This window comes from Mustela putorius, unplaced genomic scaffold (genome assembly GCF_011764305.1).
Source record: "Mustela putorius furo isolate JIRA1106 unplaced genomic scaffold, ASM1176430v1.1 tig00003845_pilon_pilon_pilon, whole genome shotgun sequence".
Taxonomy (NCBI): domain Eukaryota; kingdom Metazoa; phylum Chordata; class Mammalia; order Carnivora; family Mustelidae; genus Mustela; species Mustela putorius.
The window spans coordinates 55,044,296-55,064,707 of NW_025421998.1; the positions used below are offsets into that span (position 1 = coordinate 55,044,296).

A 20,412-nucleotide genomic window follows, 5' to 3' on the forward strand; every position below is an offset into this window, starting at 1 on the left:
TAAGTAAAAGTTCCTTAGTTTGGCATTTAAGGCCCTCTAAATTCTTGCTCTGTCCTATTGTTTTCTTTTCTTTCCTCATATATTTCCTGAGGAGTATTGTCCAGTAGAAATATAGTGCAAGCCACATACGTAATTTTCCTTTTTCTTATAGTCTTATTTGAAAAGTGAATTAGTTTGAATAATGTATTTTATTTAACTGCATCTATCCAAAATATTATCATGCTGACATATAACCAATATTTTAAAACTACTAGAGATATCTTACTTTTTTTTGTACTAAATCTTCAGAATTTAGTGTGTATATTATACTTATAGCTCAATTAAATTCAGGCTAGCCACATTGCAAATTCTGAAAAGCCACATGTGTTTATGGGACAGCTGAGGTAATCTCTACCTAGCTTGTCCTGTTTAATGCCTATCATCTGTACTGTCTCTTTTCCTTTATGCCTGGCTACTGTGCAGACTTTTCCTATTTAGATAGCAGTGAAATGGAGAAAACTCTCCATATAGCAGATACATTCTGTTGTGGCTGCTTGTATATTTATCTTCTCCTCCTTATCCCCTACTATAAGGGACCATTGCATGATTTTACTTGCCTCCGGGTCTTTAATACTTTAACATGATCACAATGATAACAAACATTTCCTGAGGATTTGTCATGTGCTAAGCATTGTGCAATCTGTGTCACACACGTAAACACATTTTCTCATTTTAATTCTCATAACATTCTTGTGAGGTACCTTTACTACTGCCATTTTGCAGATGGGGGAACTGAACCAAGAAAGGTTATGGAACTTGCCCAGGATCAGATAGCCGTAAGGCCTAGAATTGAAAGAATGCAATTTTATGCTCTTTTATTTTTAAATTGGGAAATGTAATACATATTACATATGTGGAAAATGCATAAAAATAAAAATGAATATATAGTCTAACTAGTTATTGTAGAGCCCACAACAGTGTAACCACTACCTATATCAAGAAACAGAAGAATTGGGGGTGCCTGGGTGGCTCAGCTGGTTGTGTACAACTCTTGATTTTGGCTCAGGTCATGATCTCAGGGTTGTGAGATTGAGCCCTGTGTAGGGCTCTGCCCTAGGAGGGGATCCTGCTTAAGATTCTCTCTCTCCCTGTGCCTCACTACCCTCCAGCTCTAAAATTAAAAATAATAATAATAATAATAATAATAAAGAAAAGAAACAGAAGATTTGTAGAATTCCAACCCATTGCTTTTTCTCAGTCTCAAACCGTCTCTGTGAAGTTCCTTCCGTCTTAGAGGTATCCATTAACATATTTCCTTGTTCATTTTACAGTTTTAACACCTAGTGTGCATTCTTTTTTTTTTAAGGCTTATTTATTCATTTGAGAGAGAGAGAGAGAGTACAGACGTTGGGGAAGGGGCAGAGGGAGAGAAACAGACTTCCTGCTGAGTGTAGAGCCCAAAAGGAACCTGAGCTCATGAGTCCAGCAGAAACCAAGAGTCAGATGTTCAACTACTGAACCACTCAGGGACCCCTTAAGTATGCATTCTTTAGTCATATTTTTGAACTTCATAAAAATGTAATAATACAGTGTATATTCTATAATGAGTGGTTTCTTTTTCCTAGCATTGTGTGTGTGTGTGTGTATTTATTTATTTTTGAAAGATTTATTTTTAAATAATCTCTACATTCAACTTGGGGCTCAAACTTGCAACCCCAAGATCAAGAATCACATGCTCTACCAATTGAGCCAGCCAGACATCCCCTAACATCATATATATATATATATATATATATATATATATATATATATATGATTTTATTTATTTATTTGACAGAGAGAGAGAATACAAGCGGGCCGAGCAGTAGGCAGGCAGAGGGAGAAGCAGGTAAGCAGGTTCCCCATGGAGTGGGGAGCCCAGTGCAGGGCTCCATCCCACAACTCTGTGATCATGACCTGAGCCAAAGGCAGCTGCTTAACTGACTGAGCCACCCAAGCACCCTATATTTTTAAGATTCATATATATCAGGGCACCTGGCTGGCTCAGTGGGTTAAAGCCTCTGCCTTCGGTTTAGGTCATGATCCCAGAGTACTGGGATCGAGCTCTGAATCCTGAATCGGCTCTCTGCTCAGCAGGGAGCCTGCTTTCTTCTCTCTCTCTGCCTGCCTCTCTGCCTACTTGTAATGGCTGTCAAATAAATAAATAAACAAACAAATAAATAAATAAATCTTTAAAAAAATTAATATATTTCATTGCATATAGTTTGATCATTTTTCTGTTGTATTATATTCTACTAATACAACTATGCCACAATATATTTATCTATTATGTTATTGATAGAGGACATTGGATCATTTATCATTTTTAGCTATAATAATAGTACTGCTATTAACATTCTTTGACATGCATTCCAGTGCCCAAGAGTATATTTCTTAAGAGTATATGCCTGAAAGTGACATGCTGGCTCACATATGGGCCTGTATTCAACTTTAGTAGATAGGGCCATATGATTTTTCCAAACTGGTCCATTAATTTACTCTCTCTACAGTGAAATGAAAATTCCCATTGCTGCACTCCTAGTCAACAGTTGTCATTTTCAATCTTTTTCATTTTAGCCATTCTGGTGAGTGGTGTAGTACTCTCTTAACGTGGTTTCAATTTCCCTGTTTTCATAAAAATGTTGACAATTTTTCACATCTTTACTGATTATTTGGATTTATTTAGTGATGTGACTCTCCAAATCTTTTTGTTATGATTGTAGTTCTTTATATATTCTGGAAAGAAGACTTTTCTTGGTTATACATGCTATACATTTTTTTTCAGTTCTATAGAGCTATAATTGACATTCAGCTCTGTATAAGTTTAAGATGTATAGTAGAAGGCTGTAAGTTTATTAGACTCTGAGGCTTGCTTTTTAACACCTTAAAGGTGTCATGTGAGGAAACTGAATCTTAAGTATTACTGTAGTCAAATAGATCAAATTTTCTATTATAGTATTTTTTGAATTAGTTTAAAAAGTCTATACCCTGGGGCACCTGGGTGGCTCAGTGGGTTAAGGCTCTGTCTTCACCTTGGGTCATGATCTCAGGGTCCTGGGATCAAGCCCTGCTTCCGGTCTCTCTCTCAGCAGGGAGCCTGCTTCCCCATCTCTCTGCCTGCTGCTCTGCCTATTTGTGATCTCCTTCTCTCTGTCAAATGAATAAATTAAATCTTAAAAAAAAGTCTGTCCCTTACTCTTTTCCTTTTTTTTTTTTTTTTAAGATTTATTTATTTGACAGACAGAGATCACAAGTAGGCAGAGAGGCAGGCGGGGGGGGGGGGGCGGGAAGCAGAGAGCCTGATTCGGGCTTTGATCCCAGGACCCTGGGATCATGACCTGAGCTGAAGGCAGAGGCTTTAACTCACTGAGCCACCCAGGCACCCCTCTTTTCCTTTTTTTAAAGTGAATTCTACCCCCAACATGGAGCTCAAACTCACAATCCTAAGATCAAGAGTCTCATGCTCTACTGACTGAACCAGCTAGGCATTCCAAGTCTGTCCCTTACTCTCAAGGTCATGGATATATGCTTTTATTTTATTTTCTAAAAGCTTTATTGTTTTGCCATTCAAATTTATGTCTGTTATCCACCTGGGATTGATTTTTGTGTGTGACGTGAAGGGCCCATTTTCATTTTTTTCCCCTTCTAAATGAGAATCTATTTGTCTTAACACCAATTATCGAAAACTATTTTTTTTCAAAAACCATTTTTTAGGTATTGCTATGCATCACCACCATGACAATACCAACTCCCATGTATGGATGAAAGTTTCTGGGCTCTATATTCTGTTCCATTGGTGTATTTGTCTATAAGGCAGTAATACACTGCCTTAATTACTATGGCTTTATAATAAAACTTGCTATCTGGTAGCACAAGTCTTCTTCTTCCTCCTCTTCTGTTCACTTTCTTCCTCATGAAGCTTGTCTTTGCTCTTCCATAAAATGCCTAACTGGCTTAAGTTTCACACACACACACACACACACACACACACGCATGCACACACACCTATTGAGATTTTTTTCTGGAATTGCATTGTATCTACAAATAAATCTGGGGAGACTTAACATCATTCAGTATTGAAACTTATATGAACATATTTTTTTTAATTTTTAAAAAAGATTTATTTATTTGACAGAGAGAGAGAGCACAAGTAGAGGGAACAGTAGACAGAGGGAGAGAGAGAATCTTCTCCCTGAGCAGGAAGCCCAATGCAGGGCTCAATTCTAGGACCATGGGATAATGACCTGATACTTAACTGCCTGAGCCACCTAGGTGCCCCAAACATATCTCGTTTTAAGTCTTCAGGGCTTTTGTTTTTGTTTTTTTTCTTTTTAAATTAAGTTCCATGACCAACATGGGGCTTGAACTCATGACTCTGAGATTAGGAGTTGCATGCTCTAGCAACTAAGCCAGACAGGCACTTCTTCTTCAATGAATTTTGGGGGGGTAGGTGAAAGGGGGAGAGAGAATCTCAAGCAGACTCCATGCCCCATGGGGCTCAATCCCATGACCCAGAGATCACCACCGGAGCAGAAATTAAGAGTTGGATGCTCAACTGAGGGAGACATCCAGTTACCCCCTTCAATGTTTTTTAAAAAATGCTTTCTTCAGGGCGCCTGGGTGGCTCAGTGGGTTAAAGCCTCTGCTTTCGGCTCAGGTCATGATCCCAGATCCCTGGGATCGGGCCCTGCATCGGGTTCTCTGCTCAGCATGGAGCCTGCGTCCTCCTCTCTCTCTCTGCCTGCCTCTCTGCCTACTTGTGATCTCTGTCTGTCAAATAAATAAATAAATCTTTAAAAAAAAGTTTTCTTCATGTAGGTTTGCCCTTCTTTGATTTATTCCTAGGTTGTTGATATTTAATTTGAAGCTATTGTAAGTGGTATCTTAAAATATTAGTTATCTTTTCCTTTTTGGTGTATAGAAATACTTTTTTAAAATGCGACTTTTAAATTAACCCGTTTAACTCCTATTAATTGTAACAATTTATCTGTAGATTCTTTTGGATTTGCCACATAATAACATCCTCTGTGAAAAATAACAATTTGATTCTCCTTATTTTCGTAATTCCTTTTATTTTTCTTGCCTTATGCCAAGGACTAAGGGCATTCAGGGGCATAACGTACATTCTTGTCTGCAGCACACTTTTAATCACTGTAACGTCCTTTTGCCTCCAGGTCATAGCCTTGAAATTGTTAGTCGCCTGCTGGAGGGTCAGGACTAAGACGCCTACGCTCTCCTTTCAGCTACTGCAGGGAGTTAAAAGACAGAGCGTCTACCTCCCGTAAACTAATTTTCCAATCCTGGAGATGCCAGCAGCTTCTTCTGGTTGCTACGCAACGGCGTCGCCCTTCCCCTGGAGTAGGATCAGCTGGGCCAGAAGCACGTGCCGCCTCTTCCGCATTCCCGGACTACATCCCCCATAATGCCGCGGTCCGCGATCGGCTGGTCTCCGAAGTGGGGGAAGGGCTGGGACCGGCCGGGAGGCGGAGCGGAAGCGGACTGCGAGGGACGAGAAGAGTAGAATCTCCACGAGCTGGGAACCACCTCGTCGGTGATTCTCAAGCTTGGCCTTTCTCCATCCCCACCTGGAGGCTGCTTCGCAAGCGCAGGACGCAACTGACGCCTGCTAATCGACTTTCGCTGCGCCGCCCCAGCTCCGGAGCCCGTTGGCGGCGGCGACGGTGACAAGAAGCCCACAGGCAAGGTAATGGGGAGGGGGCGAGAGGAAAGCGGGGGCTGGAGGCGACTCCGCCCGCCCGCCCCGCTCCTCTCCGGTATTCCCCTCAGGCCCGGCGGCCGCCCTTCCTCCACCGTTTCCCGCTCGTGCCCCTCGCCCCACCCGGGCCGCTGCCCCCAGGTGTCCGCGGAAAACCGGCTCGGGAGCTGCCGGTAGCCCGCGGCCGAGGAGGCTCTTTGTCCCTGCTCCTCTGGGTCTGACAGCCGTGGCCCCGTGGGCCCCGGGCGGAGAACCGAGCGAGGTTCGGCTGCTTGATCCGAGCGGGGCGGGCTCGGTCCCGTGGCCACTGGCGCGGGGGAGCGACCGACCTGGTGCAGGGATGGAGGAGCGCCCGCGCGGCAGCCGCACTCACTTCTTTTTCTGCTTTTGACAGCTCAGCTCTGCTCTACTTTGAGGGAGAAAGTCAAATGCCTCTTTTTTACCCCCTGTTCAAACTCAGCTCCTGGGTGATTGGTAAGGATGAACTTAAACTGCTCTGTCGACTGTGACTTACACTCTCGAAAGCGGTACTAAGAGTGACTCAGGCAGCCTGGGTTCCCATCCTGATCGAGGCACTGCTTGGCTTTATGACCTTGGTTAATTAAAGGTTCCAAGCCTGAGTTTTCTCATCAAATGGAGATAACAGTACGCATCTTTAAGTTGTTAGAATAAAAAAAAAATAATGTGCTTACAACGTCATTAATTCTTTTGATGAAAAAATCCTTTGAATATACTTTAATTAGTTATACTGAAGTGGCCTCTGGATTTACGAGTTTTGTGCTTTTCTTTGTTTAATGATTAGTAAAGTGTTCTTTACTTAATACCTCGTTCACCTTAAACCTAAGGAAGGAATTCCTTTAAAGTATGCTGTCTTCTTAATTTCCATTGTTTGAAGATGGCTGAGAATGTTCTTAGGAAATTGATGACTCTGCTTTTCTGTGGATCAGCTCTGGAGATACAAGGACTTATTCACCGTCCCCCCCCCCCCCGCCCCCGCCCCCCCAGCTGTGTCCTTTGGGAGCCTCTTTAGAGGAGCTTAAGTGTTTGTTTTGGCAGAGTAAGCACCTAGGTGTTCTGCAGTCCTGAAGTGGGGCTTCGCCATCTTTACCTTATGTCAACTTTTTCCACCACTCTCTACACTTTCTTACTGGTTAGTAATTTTATTCATTTGGGATTTCTGTTTGCCAGTGGTAGTTTTGATCCAGAACAAGTTGAATGAATGCAATACAATTTATAAGGAGTGATTTGAAACATTTCACATTAGTTCCTCTATAGTTTTGGTTCTTGCACTGTTCTCTCCTGATATTTACTGACAATGGTGATGAGTTTTTCTTTAAGGAAATCCTTATGGTCTTTTGTTGATTTTTTTTTCATTGAAAATGCCTGTTCTGTACTACTTTGGGTTCAAACACTGTTGTGTAATATGTGAAGTAATACATTCTGAGTAACGCTGGTTTTGAATGTACTGGGAGAAAAACCAGTAGGGCCTGATGAATTTTCTATGTTATGTCTTCAGTGACTGATGCATTAAAAAAAATTTAGGGGGGCACCTGGGTGGCTCAGTGGGTTAAAGCCTCTGCCTTCAGCTCAGGTCATGATCTCAGGGTCCTGGGATCAAGCCCCGCATCATGCTTTCTGCTCAGCAGGGAGCCTGCTTCCCTCTCTCTCTCTGGATGCCTCTCTGCTACTTGTGATTTCTGTCTGTCAAATAAATAAATAAAATCTTAAAAAAAAATTAGGAAGAAACGAGAAAATCTGGCGAATGTATTTCATAAGTGTACTAGCAAGGAAGTAAATAAGGGGAAAACTTATTTAAGCTGTAGGAGATGACCTATGCATATAAAGAATTTTAAAAATATGATTCTCATAAAAATATGTGACAAAAATACTCATTTTGAAAAAAAAATGTTTCTATATTGGTGTTTGTGCAGTACAGAGTAATGGACTACGGAAATAGAAGACCTTGGTTTTTGTCCTAGCTCTGTCACTATCTATATAACCTTATGTTCCTTTGTGGTCCTCATTTTCCTCTTGACTAACATAGTGAATTGGTCTGATTCCAAGGACTCTTCTAGTTCAGACTTTCAATGATAAAGGGTTTTAGATGTCCTTTTTTTTACATGTAACAATTGATACAAGCCCTTTTAGTAATTTATTTGTGTCTTGGGTTTTTTTTTTTTTTATTCCCCACCTCGAGGAAGGGGATGTACTTGTAGGAACTAGAAAGCTGCCACAAACAAGCATTCCTCTTTCATGAACTGCACGTGTTTTTTTCTACATTTTTGAGATGCTTATTTCTTTTTCTCTACTGCTGATCTCTTTTATTTTACTTATAGCCTCTGTTTACCTGTTGTGCCTATTTCTTTGTAAATCTACTTTGTCAATCCCCTAATTCAAACTTCATTGTTTCGTTTTGTGAATTCTTTCCCTTTTTGTTCCTGTTCCCAACAACTTGGTGTTCTTAGGTGCTCTTTTTTCCCCAAGGCCTCAGGCAAAGGTGCCCAGTGCTAGTCTAGTTAGTTGTGAAGGGGGTTGTGGGCTCATTTGTCACAAAACATGTTTGGATGAGGCTTTGGGTAGGTGACTAAAATATGTGGTACAACCTAATTTATTTTGTTTTGCTTATTTTAAAAAATATTTATTTATTTATTTAATAATAATATTATTATTATTATATATATGCGCAAACGCATGAATGAGCATGGGTGGGGGAGAGGGAGAAGCGGGTTCTCTGCTTAACAGGCAGCCCAACACTGGGCTCCATCCCAGGACCCTCGGATCATGACTGAGTCAAGGCAGACGCTTAACTGACTGAGCCACCCAGGCGCCCCAGCCTAATATATTTTAGATTAAACTGTTACTGTGGCATAATGGTTGAGTAGTTTCCCTTTGTCCTAACATTTCTATTCTTAACCTTGAATTACTTTACCCATTTTTTTTTATCTTTGTACTCTTCAGAGCTATTATCTTCTCTCTTTTCTCCCAAATATGCCATCTAAAAATGATCTGCTATCTTGAGACATGTGTCTGTATCTTAGCTGGAATTTTAGTGTAGCTTCTCTCAAAGCAGTTCACATTTAAAATTTTAGACCTAATTAGGAGTGGAAGGCTGTGTTTTCTGTTAATTTTTTTCCTACGTATTAGCCTTGGGCAATATTGTGTAGAAAAAGTATTCTAAGAATGGGCCTTTCCCCCTGAAATTACATTCCGAGGTCAAGTCTGTGGAGGACTTATTTCTGAGCCTTTTTTGAAGAGAACTGTCTAAACCTCTGTGCTCTGGTGAACATACTGTGTCTTTTTGTGAAGTATTTCTGCTTTTCTAATTGTAAATTCCTTGGGAGACTAATAGGCACTGATTCTTGTAGCACCTTTGGCTTAGTGAGAGCTTCTCTCCTTGCTAGTTGCTGCCATTGTTATTATATAGCTAATTTAACTATAGTTCTTTTTTTTTTTTTTTTTTTTTTTTTTTTTTATTCTATTTATTTATTTGACAGAGAGAGACCACAAGTAGGCAGAGAGGCAGGCAGAGAGAGAGAGGAGGAAGCAGGCTCCCTGCTGAGCAGAGAGCCCGATGCGGGACTCGATCCCAGGACCCTGAGACCATGACCTGAGCCGAAGGCAGCGGCGTAACCCACTGAGCCACCCAGGCGCCCTAACTATAGTTCTAAAGCACAAAAAGCAGAGCACTATTATGCAAAAATGGGATTTGAAGAGGAGATTTTTTTTTTTTGGTAGGATTACCATCTATTAATGTTTTTAATGTTGTTATTGCAGTGTTTCCATAAACAGTACAAGCAAGTATTTCATGACAGGCAGTGTGTGAAATAGTGTTTTTAAAATTTTGACTGCAACCCATAGTAAGAGATCTTTTTATGTCAAGACTTCATAGATACACACGTATGTGTGTGTCTGTGTAAGAAAAAAATGTAGGTATCTCACTGAAAGAAAACTGACATAAAGCAAGATCTGTAGTGGTACCGTCTACTTTGATAGTTTCTATTTTATCTTGTATTTTTAAAAAGTGCCATTTGCAAACTGTTAAGTTGATTTTTGTTCCCCGCTTTTGAAAAACAGGAGAGTCCTGTGCTGAGAATTTGGATGCCTAATTTCCTCCCATTTGTTTGCTAATGGATAGTCATTAATCCTCTTTGTGCTTCACTTTCCTTTTCTTTAAAATGAGGGTGATGGGGTGTCTGGGTAGCTCAGTTGTTAAATGTCTGCCTTCACCTTGGGTCATGATCCCAGCGTTCGGGGTTTGAGCCCCACATCAGGCTCCCTGCCAAGCGAGGAGCCTTCTTCTCCTTCTCCCTCTGCCTGCTGTTCCTCCTGGTTGTGCTCACTCTCTCTTAGTCAAATAAATAAATAAAGATCTTGGGGCACCTGGGTGGCTCAGTGGGTTAGGCCGCTGCTTTCGGCTCGGGTCATGATTTCAGGGTTCTGGGATCGAGTCCCGCATCAGGCTCTCTGCTCGGCAGGGAGCTGCTTCCTCCTCTTTCTCTCTCTGACTGCCTCTATGCCTACTTGTGATCTCTCTCTGTCAAATAAATGGATAGAATCTTAAAAAAAAAAAAAAAAAAGAATCTGGTTTAATAAATATCTTAAAAAAGAAAAAAAAATGAGGGTGATCCTCTGTCTTGATTGTAGTAATAATGTTAACTAATATATTTGTCTTTAGGTCCCTGGCTAGGGAGAAACCACTGAAAAATTGCTTAAATATCTAGTTGTTTGCATGTTTGGTATTTGGGAAGAGGCATAAAAAAACTTTGAACAGATCTTTGGAGGTTATTGGAATGGGGACTTTAAGGCCTTTAATAAATGTGAAAACTAAGAAAAAAGTTTCCCCCCTTTTTTCTGTTTATACCTTTTTGTCCTTTAACAAGGAATCTTTTAGAGTTTGAAAATTTCTATTTAAAATGCTTAGTAACCAGCATCTGGGTGGCTCAGTCCATTAAGCATCTGCCTCTTGATATCAGCTCAGGTATTTTTTAAAAAATTAACAGATAATGTATTATTTGTTTCAGAGGTAGAGGTCTGTGATTCATCAGTTTTACACAATACACAGCCCTCACCACAACACGTAACCTCCCCAGTGTCCATCACGTAGCCACCCCATCTTCTGACGACCTTCCACTCCAGCAGCCCTCTGTTTCCCGAAATTAAGAAGTTATGGTTTTTCTCCCTCTCTGATTTCGTCTTGTTTCATTTCTTCCTCTCTTCCCCTCTGATCCTCTGCCTTGTTTCTCAAGTTCCTCATATCAGTGCGATCATATGATAATTGTCTTTCTCTGACTTATTTCGCTTAGCATAATACCCTCTAGTTCCATCCATATTATTGCAGTTAGCAAGATTTCATTTTTGATGGCTGCATAATATTCTATTGTATTTATATACCACATCTTTTTTTTTTTTTTTAAAGATTTTATTTATTTATTTGACAGAGAGAGATCACAAGCAGGCAGAGAGGCAGGCAGAGAGAAAGAGGAGGAAGCAGGCTCCCTGCCTAGCAGAGAGCCCGATGCGGGACTCGATCCCAGGACCCTGAGATCATGACCTGAGCCGAAGGCAGCGGCTTAACCCACTGAGCCACCCAGGCACCCCCTTTTTTTTTAAGATTTTATTTATTTATTTGACAGGGAGTCATATAGCGAGACAAGGAACACAAGCAGGGGGAATGGGAGAGGGAGAAACAGGCTTCCTGTTGAGCAGAGAGCCCAATGCGGGGCTTAACCCTAGGACCTGAGATCATGACCTGAGCCCAAGGTAGACGCTTAATGACTGAACCACCCAGGCACCCTATACCACATTGTCTTTATCCATTCACCTGTCCATGGACATCTAGGCTCTCTCCACAGTTTGGCTATTGGGGACATTGCTGCTATAAACATTGGGGTGCATGTGCCCCTTTGATCACTATATTTGTATCTTTGGGGTAAATACCCAGTAGTGCAATTACTGGATTGTAGGGTATCAGCTCAGGTCTTGATCCCAGGGTTATGTGTTCAAGTCCAGTTTTGGGCTTCACTGTGGAACCTACTTTAAAAAAAAAATTGCTTTATAGAAATTTTAAGTTAACATGTTGGCAAAATGTTACCTAGATTTTATTCCATACCCCATCTTTAATTACACTGCCCCCCTCATGTTAGAAAATACTAATAGGAATGTATTTACTTACTTTTCTGTGCAAAGTCACTATACCAGAATATTACTCTTCCCGTATGTTACCGAAAAGTAGAACTACCATTTTTCTAAGAAAAGGGAAAACAAAAATTTCTATGCTTGTGGGTTTCCTTCTGTTTACTTTGAATGATTTCTCCAAACCAGGCCATTCCATGCTGGGGATTGGGATTCCTCCCATTCTCATTTGTTTGTACTGAGGAGACTAGGAATAAAGAATTTACTGCCTGCTCCCAAGATTCTGGTCAGAAAAGAATTCTAAAGGTTTTGGTTGGAAGGAAATTGGAACCAGACTTTACTTCCTCTTGTTTTTCAGATCAGACCTTCCTAGAGGGCCTTCCTTGATCTGATACTTCACGTAGAGTCCTCAGATATCTTCACATCACCCTGTTTGTTTATTTTCTCCGTAGTAGTTTATGACAAACTGATATTAACTTGTTTCTGCGCTTGCTTGTTTATTGTCTCCAACTAACATAATCTCCACAAGAAGAATCCTGTCTTGTTTCACCTTTCACATCTCCAGTTCTGGTGCATAGTAGGTACTGCAATAAATATTGTGAATGAGTAAGTGAGCAAATGAATGAATAAACCAAGATCTTTCATGCTTTAAATGAAACTTCATATAATAGATTGTTGAGCCTAGGTCTTTATGTAGTCCTCGCCCACCCCCAAATTCTTTTTTCTAGAACTACGTTTTCTTATCAGTGTCTGCTGGACATTGTGAAGGTGTCTCCATCCAGAAGATCTTGTATTTATCTGTGCTTTACTTCATATTTTTTTCTGTTGTTTTTTACTTATGTAAAAAAAAGCTAAGCTCTAAGATTTCTTAAATCCTTCTTGTAGTAACTTTGTAATAGTTTGATTTATGGGAATAAAGTGTATTGAAACTTTAAAGTGCTGACTTGATAATTTAATGAATAGTCTAAGCATATATTTTTGGAATTTTAGGATCATTTCTCTAAACTGCCATTACTGATCTCTATGTTCTTTTTTTGTTTTTTGTTTTTTTAAAGATTTTATTTATTTATTGGACAGACAGAGATCACAAATAGGCAGAGAGGCCGGCAGAGAGAGAAGAGGAAGTAGGCTCCCCGCTGAGCAGAGAGCCCAATGTGGGGCTCCTTCCCAGGGTCCTGGGATCATGACCTGAGTCGAAGGCAGAGGCCTTAACCCACTGAGCCACCCAGGCGCCCCTTGTTTTTTTTTTTTTAAGATTTTATTTATTTATTTGAGAGAGAGAGAGAGCAAGAGCGTGCGCTTGAGAGAGCTTGAGGACACAGACTGGGGGGAGGGGCGGAGGGAGAGAGAGGGGGAAGTGGACTCCCTGCTGAACAGGGTGAGGGAGGTGGGGGTGGAGATGGCTGGATCCCAGGACGCCAAGATCATGACCTGAGCTGCAGGCAGATGACCTGAGTTGCAGGCAGACACGTAATTGACTGAACTACCCCAGGTGCCCTCGGGTTATGTTCTTTTAAAGCAAAAGAGAATAAGCTTCATTTAATGTTGCAGTTCATTTAGTATTTTACAAACGTAGCCTTTCTAGTGGAGGTAAAGAAAGTAGTATGGTATAGAGAAAAACCTAAATAGAGAGTCAGGACCTGTCTTCTAGATCAATATAGTTTTTGCCATTAACTGTCTCATTTTAGGCAAGATACCCTGGGTTTTATTTCATAATGAAATGTCAGGGGATTGGGGCGCCTGGGTGGCTCAGTGGGTTAAGCCACTGCCTTCGGCTCCCGTCATGATCTCAGGGTCCTGGGATCGAGTCCCGCATCGGGCTCTCTGCTCAGCGGGGAGCCTGCTTCCTCCTCTCTCTCTCTGCCTGCCTCTCTGCCTACTTGTAATCTCTCTCTGTCAAATAAATAAATAAATCTTTAAAAAAAAAAAAAAGAAATGTCAGGGGATTGTAGTAGATTTCTTCTCAGATTCATCTAGCCACAAAATGGATAATTGAAGGTACTTTAATTTTATCTTGAAACTTCCATCTCCTCTGCCCTTTTGTCCCCCTACCCCCCCAACACTGCAGGGAAGTCATTGCTGCTTGGGAGAAGATGGGGTTAGACTCAAGGATGTGCTTAAAGTAAACCATAGGTATCTACTGATTGTCAGTGGGGTTTAATGGGAATTGTGGGAGCGGTGTAGGGTCAGTTACTCTTGCCCTTAGGCACATGGGATTGTGGGGACAAGGTTCATAACTGGATGAGAAGATGTGATGTGTGAAATCAGCTGATATAAAGTAATGTGTTGTGAGAGAAGATCAGCATGGTCTGGGGTACGGTGATGAGGTTTTGAAATCCTTCTGGTTAAGTTAGTGTTTAAACAGATACTCTAGTCTCATTGTAGGCTATTTTGGAAGATGAAGTTTTGTCATCAACAGTGCCATTGTATCATCTTTTAGGACTGGGTAATTCTTCAGTAATTAGTAATCAGTAACTAGTACCAATGAAGTATTTCATGCTATCCACAAATTCTGAGTAGAAATTTGTTCAAGCCTGTGGCCTCTCCAGTAGCTTTTAACTAACTGAATGAGAAGATGTAAGGAAACATGCTTCATAAATAAAAATGGATGTAAATGTAAGGTGCTATTATTATTATTGTATGAGACAGTGAGAAGACTGGCTTGATTGGGGGAGATATTTTTGTCACTAATGGGAAATAGATTTGCCTTTGGGGACTGGATTATGGAGGACCATGAGAGCTAATCACAGGAATTTTATTTGGATCTAGTAAAACAAAAACTCCTGAATTAACTCAGATTACTCAGATTATCAAGAATTACTGGCATTGCTACATTAGTGCCTGACAGTAATAATAAAAGTTAGTGTATATTGAGTAGTATGAGGTGTCATTTATCTTTACCAGTATAAATGAGGACATCAGGGTCTAGGGAGATAAGGTAACTTGCTCAAGGTTATAAAGATAGAATATGTAATTTCATATGGAATATGTGGGGCCGGAGATGGGGCGGGAGTGGGAGTGCTACTTTTTGAAGAGGCAACATTTGAGATAAATAACACTAAAAAATGAAAAGGAGCAGGCAGTGGGGAGAACTTTGCAGGGGGGGGAGGGGGAGGGGTGAATAGCAGTTGTATATAGAGCCTGAGGTCAGAAAGCATTTGGTTGATCTTGCCTGGAGGGACTGTAGCACAGTGAGTAAATAGAAGTGGTGTGAGATTAGGACTAAAGAGAGAAGGGGAGAAGTCAGATTTTGTAGGGCCTTGTGGCTTGAGGTAAAGAGTTTTATTTTAAGTACAGTGGGAAACTGTTGAAGGGTTTTTGAGCAGGGGAGTGATGTACTACAACTTTGTGTGTGGTTAAAAAATACATAAAATGTACCATTTGAACCATATTTAAGTGTACAGTTCAGTGACATTAAAAATGTTCACATTGGGGGCGCCTGGGTGGCTCAGTGGGTTAAGCCGCTGCCTTCGGCTCAGGTCGTGATCTCAGGGTCCTGGGATCGAGTCCCGTATCGGGCTCTCTGCTCAGCAGGGAGCCTGCTTCCTCCTCTCTCTCTCTGCCTGCCTATCTGCCTGCTTGTGATCTCTCTCTGTCAAATAAATAAGTGAAATCTTAAAAAAAAAAAATGTTCACATTGTTGTGCAGCCATCACCATTATACATCTTCAGAACTTTTTCATTGTCCCGGAGTAAAACTCTGTACCCTAAACTTTAAACCATAGCTCTCCATTCTTCTCTCCTCAGCCCCAGCCCCAGCCCCTGGTAACTACCATTCTACTTTCTGTCTCAATGTATCTGACTGGTCTAAGTACCTATATTAAGTGGAATCCTACAATATTTGTCTTTTCGTGTCTGGTTTATTAACTTAGTATGATATATGTACATTTTTAAAGTAGGCTCCATGCCCAACATAGGTCTTGAACATATGACCCTGAGATTAAGGGTCATGCTTCACTGACTGACCCAGCCAGGCGCCTCTTAGTATGATATCTTTAAGGTTCAGTAGCTTGTAGCTTGTATCAGAATTTTATTCCCATTTAAACCTGAATAATATTCCATGGTATGTATATACTACATTTTGTTTATCTGTTCATTTTTTTGGACATGGGTTATTTCTACTTTTTGTCTATTGTTGAATTATGCTGCAATGAACATTGGTGCACAAGTATCTCTGAGTCCCTGCTTTCAGTTCTTTAGTGATTATACCCAGAAGTGGAATTACTGGATCATACGGTAATTATGTGTTTAATTTTTTGAAGAACTGATGTACTGTTGGTTTCCACAGTAGTTGCACCATTTTTCATTCCTATCAGCAGTACACAAGAGTTTCAATGCCTCCACATCTACCAACACTTGTTTTTTTGTTTAGTTTTGGTTTTTTTTGATAAATGTTATAGGGGAAGAAACATCTTTTTTATTCTCCCTATCTTCTTAGGTTCAGTACCTGGGGCTCTGCAAATTAAATTGACAAAAGCCAGATTAACAGGAGAAAAAGGGTTATTTCATATGCAAATGAGGGGCTTTACAGAAATGAATGAAAACCAAAGAAGCAAGTAGGCCTGAGAGCTTGTATATCATTTAGACACAGAGCTATAAATGTGAAGATCTGACAAGACAAAGGAAAAGGAGTTTTAGTTTCTAGAAGCAGTTGGTTGTGAGAAGGTAATATATGGGAGAAACTAATGGAAGATAAGGGTTGTTCAAGTTGTATTTGTACAGATTTGTCTCAACATCAACTCCCTGTGTCCCATGATGAGAATGTTGTCGCCTTTCTGATGGGAAATTCTTGTCTGCCTTTTAGGTAGAAAGGGGGAGAGCAAGGCAGTTTGAAACACTTCCTGCATCTGCTGTTTCTTAGTCATCTTCAGTTCCAACTAATCCTTATACAGCAGTGGCTTGCTTGTACTTTGGGGTGGTATACTCTGATGCCCTTCCTATCATGCTAATAATGGGTATGAAGTGGTATCTCATTGTGGTTTAATTTGCATTTCCCTAATGATTAGTGATTTGAGCATCTTTTCTTTTCTTGTGTGTATTGTTCATTTACGTATCTCCTTTGAGAACCATTGGAATTTTTACTATTCAAATTGTGACTTGTTTTTAGAAGAACATTTTGGCTGCTTTGAGGACAGTGGCTTGAAGTGGGGTTGAGGAAGAATCTGGGAAACCACTTGAGAAACACCTGCAGGAATCCAGTTGGAGATGATGATACTTGGACCACACTCCTTTGCCTTTTCAGATCTAGTGCTCTACAGACAACTTCATTTTATTTTATTATTTATTTATTTATTTAGATAATTTGTGACAACTTCGTTTTAAATGTGCCTCCTCTCCTTCACTTCTGCTTTTGAGCATATACACTCTAATTCCTTTTGTATTCTCTGCAGGTACCCAGGAACTTTCCCCTGGGAATCCCAAAGATATTTATAAGTCTATCTTCGGTCAAAATAATGATGATGAAGGTGATGATGATTTTGTTTTTGTCTCTTTATTTTTAAGAGCTTTTATTTATTAGAAAGCAAGTGAGAGAGGAAGCATGAGCTGGGTGAGAGGGTATTGGGGAAGGGAGAAGCAGACTCCCCGCTGAGCAGGGAGCCTGATGTCGGGCTCAATCCCAGGGTCCTGGGATCATGACCTGAGCGGAAGGCAGGCACTTAACTGACTGAGCCACCCAGGCACCCCTTGTTTTTGCTTTTTAAAAACTACTTGGGTCAAATATGAAGTTTCACTTTTTAGTCATTAGTTGACAATTGATATGGTGGCCTAGAAGTTGGGATGAAAAAGTGTTCAGATTGTACACTCTTTTGTTCAAAAAAGGACTCTAATAAATACTGTGCTCGATTGTAGCCATAAATGCTTAGTGACAATGTAGGCCTTTTAGGTGTAATTGTCATTTCCCTCATGACCTAGGTGGCCTTCCAGGAGATGGACCAGTACTTGAAACCTAAAGAAAAAAAAATGGGGAGGTTCAGAGTGCAAGTTCCTATGTCACTTGCCGCTTTGAACATTACACAGGAAGCGACATTATTAAACCCTCCCTTTTTTTCTTTTTCTTTCCTAAAGATTGAGTCTAAGAATAATTACTTCTTAGAAGTACTAAAATAGGGGCATCTGGGTGGCTCTGGGATGAGCCTCTGCCTTCAGCTCAGCTCATGATCTCAGGGTCCTGGGATCGAGCCCTGCATCAGGCTCTCTGCTCAGTGGGGAGCCTGCTTCCTCCTCTCTCTCTCTGCCTGCCTCTCTGCCTACTTGTGATCTCTCTCTGTCAAATAAATAAATAAAATCTTTAAAAAAGTACTAAAATAAATTACCTTTAGTTGCTAAACAATTAAAATCTTCTTGTCTGCTTTTTTCTTTCTATATGGCATCACAAAAAAATCTTTCAGGGAACAGAACAGTATATTCATATTGATCACAGGGACTAAAATGGTACCGGTAGAAATTGTTTTCTCTTCATTCTGCCTCCCTCTCTGACTTGTAAATATGGGGCTTAGCTTACCTTGGCAGGAGTGACTTAGGTTACAGCAAAGATACCTGTTTTTTCCTCCCCATTGCTGCTTTATGAAGAGATTTGAGATTTGGAGAGTGGTTCCCATTCTTTGCTGCACATTGAAATAACCTAGGGTGGTTCTTCTTCTTCTTCTTCTTTTTTTTTTTTTAAGATACTTATTTACTTGAGAAAGAGAGCACGAGAGAGCATAAGAGAGCTGCAGGGGGAGAGGGAGAAGCAAGCTTCCCGCTGAGCAGAGAGCCCAACGCAGGGTGATCTCAGGACACTGAGATTATGACCTGAGCTGAAGGCAGACACTGAGATTATGACCTGAGCCACCCAGGTGCCCCTAAACCTAGGACTCTTAAAAACCAAACAAACCATACCCAACCCAACCAAACCAAAACGGATGCCTGGCTCCTTCTGCCTAGACATTCTAATTTAATTGGTTTGGGGTATGACCTGGCATGGGGATATTTAGAAAACTCTCGAGGTAATTTTAATGTGAAGCATTCTGAGAAGAGACCAAAGGCATAGTTGTATCCTTTTGGGAATCTTAGTCACCTCTACTGGGCTTGCTTGGAATTACATGTGGAAATGAACCCTGTAGAATAGTTTTCAGGCCTTCTTGGGTTGCATCATGGGCCTTTGAACTGTTCAGCCCTGTGTCAGATATTAGCTGGCTCTAGGCCATCTTTTTAACTTGAAGAAGGCTCTAGGGTGTCTTTTCTTTTTAGTAGCTCTTACACTCACTTTATTTCTTGGTGTCCTTTTATAGTTCCCTAGTGAAGAGTAGAATAATGGTTCCCAGCTTCTCACTTCTTTGCTATTCTCAAAGACACCCTTTTCCTTTCCTTTCCTTTCCTTTTCTTTTCTTTTCTTTTCTTTTCTTCTCTTAAGATTTTATTTATTTATTTGACAGACAGAGATCACAAGTAGGCAGAGAGAGAGAGGAGGAAACAGGCTCTCTGCAGAGAAGAGAACCCGATGTAGGGCTCAATCCCAGGACCCTGGGATCATGATCTGAGCTGAAGGCAGAGGCTTTAACCCACAGAACCACCCAGGTGCCCCTCAGACACCCTTTTCATGTTAAATGTTTAACTTCTTTGGGTTCCTGGGAGGTTCACTTGGTTAAACTGTTGGACTCTTGATTTCAGCTCTGGTCACAATCTTAGGGTCTTGAGATCAGCCCCAGGTCAAGCTCCATGTTCAGTGGGGAGACTGCTTGAGGATTCTTTTCCTCTGCCCCTCCCCCATTGCTGTGTGTGTGTGTGTGTGTGTGTGTGTACATAAATAAATCTTAAAAAACATAAATAATAAATAAATCTTTAAAAACATAAATAAATCTTAAAAATTTTTTTAACTTCTTATCACTATAGAAAAATGTGTAACAAACACAAGCAAGTTCTAAAACATGAGTGTTTTATTATAGTAGTCACTATAATGCTTCCTGACTTCTCTCTGAGGTAGGCTGCTTTAATTTAGTTGAGGGCAGTAGTGAGCGAGACACATTCCATGAAGAGTCAAGACTACAGTTTTCTTTTTTTAAAGACTTTATTTATTTATTTATTTAACAGAGAGAGAGAGAGAGAGAGAGAGAGAGAGAGAGACAGTGCACAAGTAGTCTGAACTGCAGTCAGAGGGAGAGAGAGAAGGGTCTTGCTGAGCAGGGAGCCCGATGCGGGGCTTAATCCCAGGACCCTGGGGTCATGAACTGAGCTGAAGGCAGATGCTTAACTGACTGAGCCACCCAGGGACCCCCTGCTTTTTTTGTTTTTTTTAGATTTTATTTGAGAGAGAGAGAGAGAGAAAACGCGCGCGCGCACGCCAGCAAGAGAGCACATAAACAGGGGGAGTGGCAGAAGGAGAGGGAGAAAAGGCTCAAAGCTGATCGGGGAGCCCAGTGTGGGCTTGATCCCAGGACCCTGGGATCATGACCTGAGTGGAAGGCAGACACTTAACCGACTAAGCCACCCAGGCACCCCTCTGAAGACCTTTCTTTCCTGTAGGCCTGTTTTCTGAATTTAATAGTCAACTAGTATACAGTCAGTATA

The 20,412-nt window shown here is 40.9% G+C and overlaps 1 protein-coding gene across 7 annotated transcripts in view; it reads left to right on the forward strand.

Annotated features, from left to right (window-relative positions):
• Nucleotides 1-5,583: 5,583 nt before the first annotated feature.
• Nucleotides 5,584-20,412, forward strand: part of CCDC126 (coiled-coil domain containing 126) — a 50,005-nt gene continuing 35,176 nt past the window's right edge. For 2 of the 7 annotated variants that reach the window (XM_045062784.1, XM_045062787.1), the window contains exons 1-2: nucleotides 5,629-5,722; nucleotides 17,256-17,330. The gene's annotated coding sequence lies outside the window, so the exon portion shown is untranslated. Of the gene's footprint in view, nucleotides 5,723-6,128; nucleotides 6,209-17,255; nucleotides 17,331-18,748; nucleotides 18,852-20,412 lie in introns of those variants that run through there. The other 5 variants (XM_045062788.1, XM_045062783.1, XM_045062786.1 and 2 more) reach the window with 5 other exon arrangements.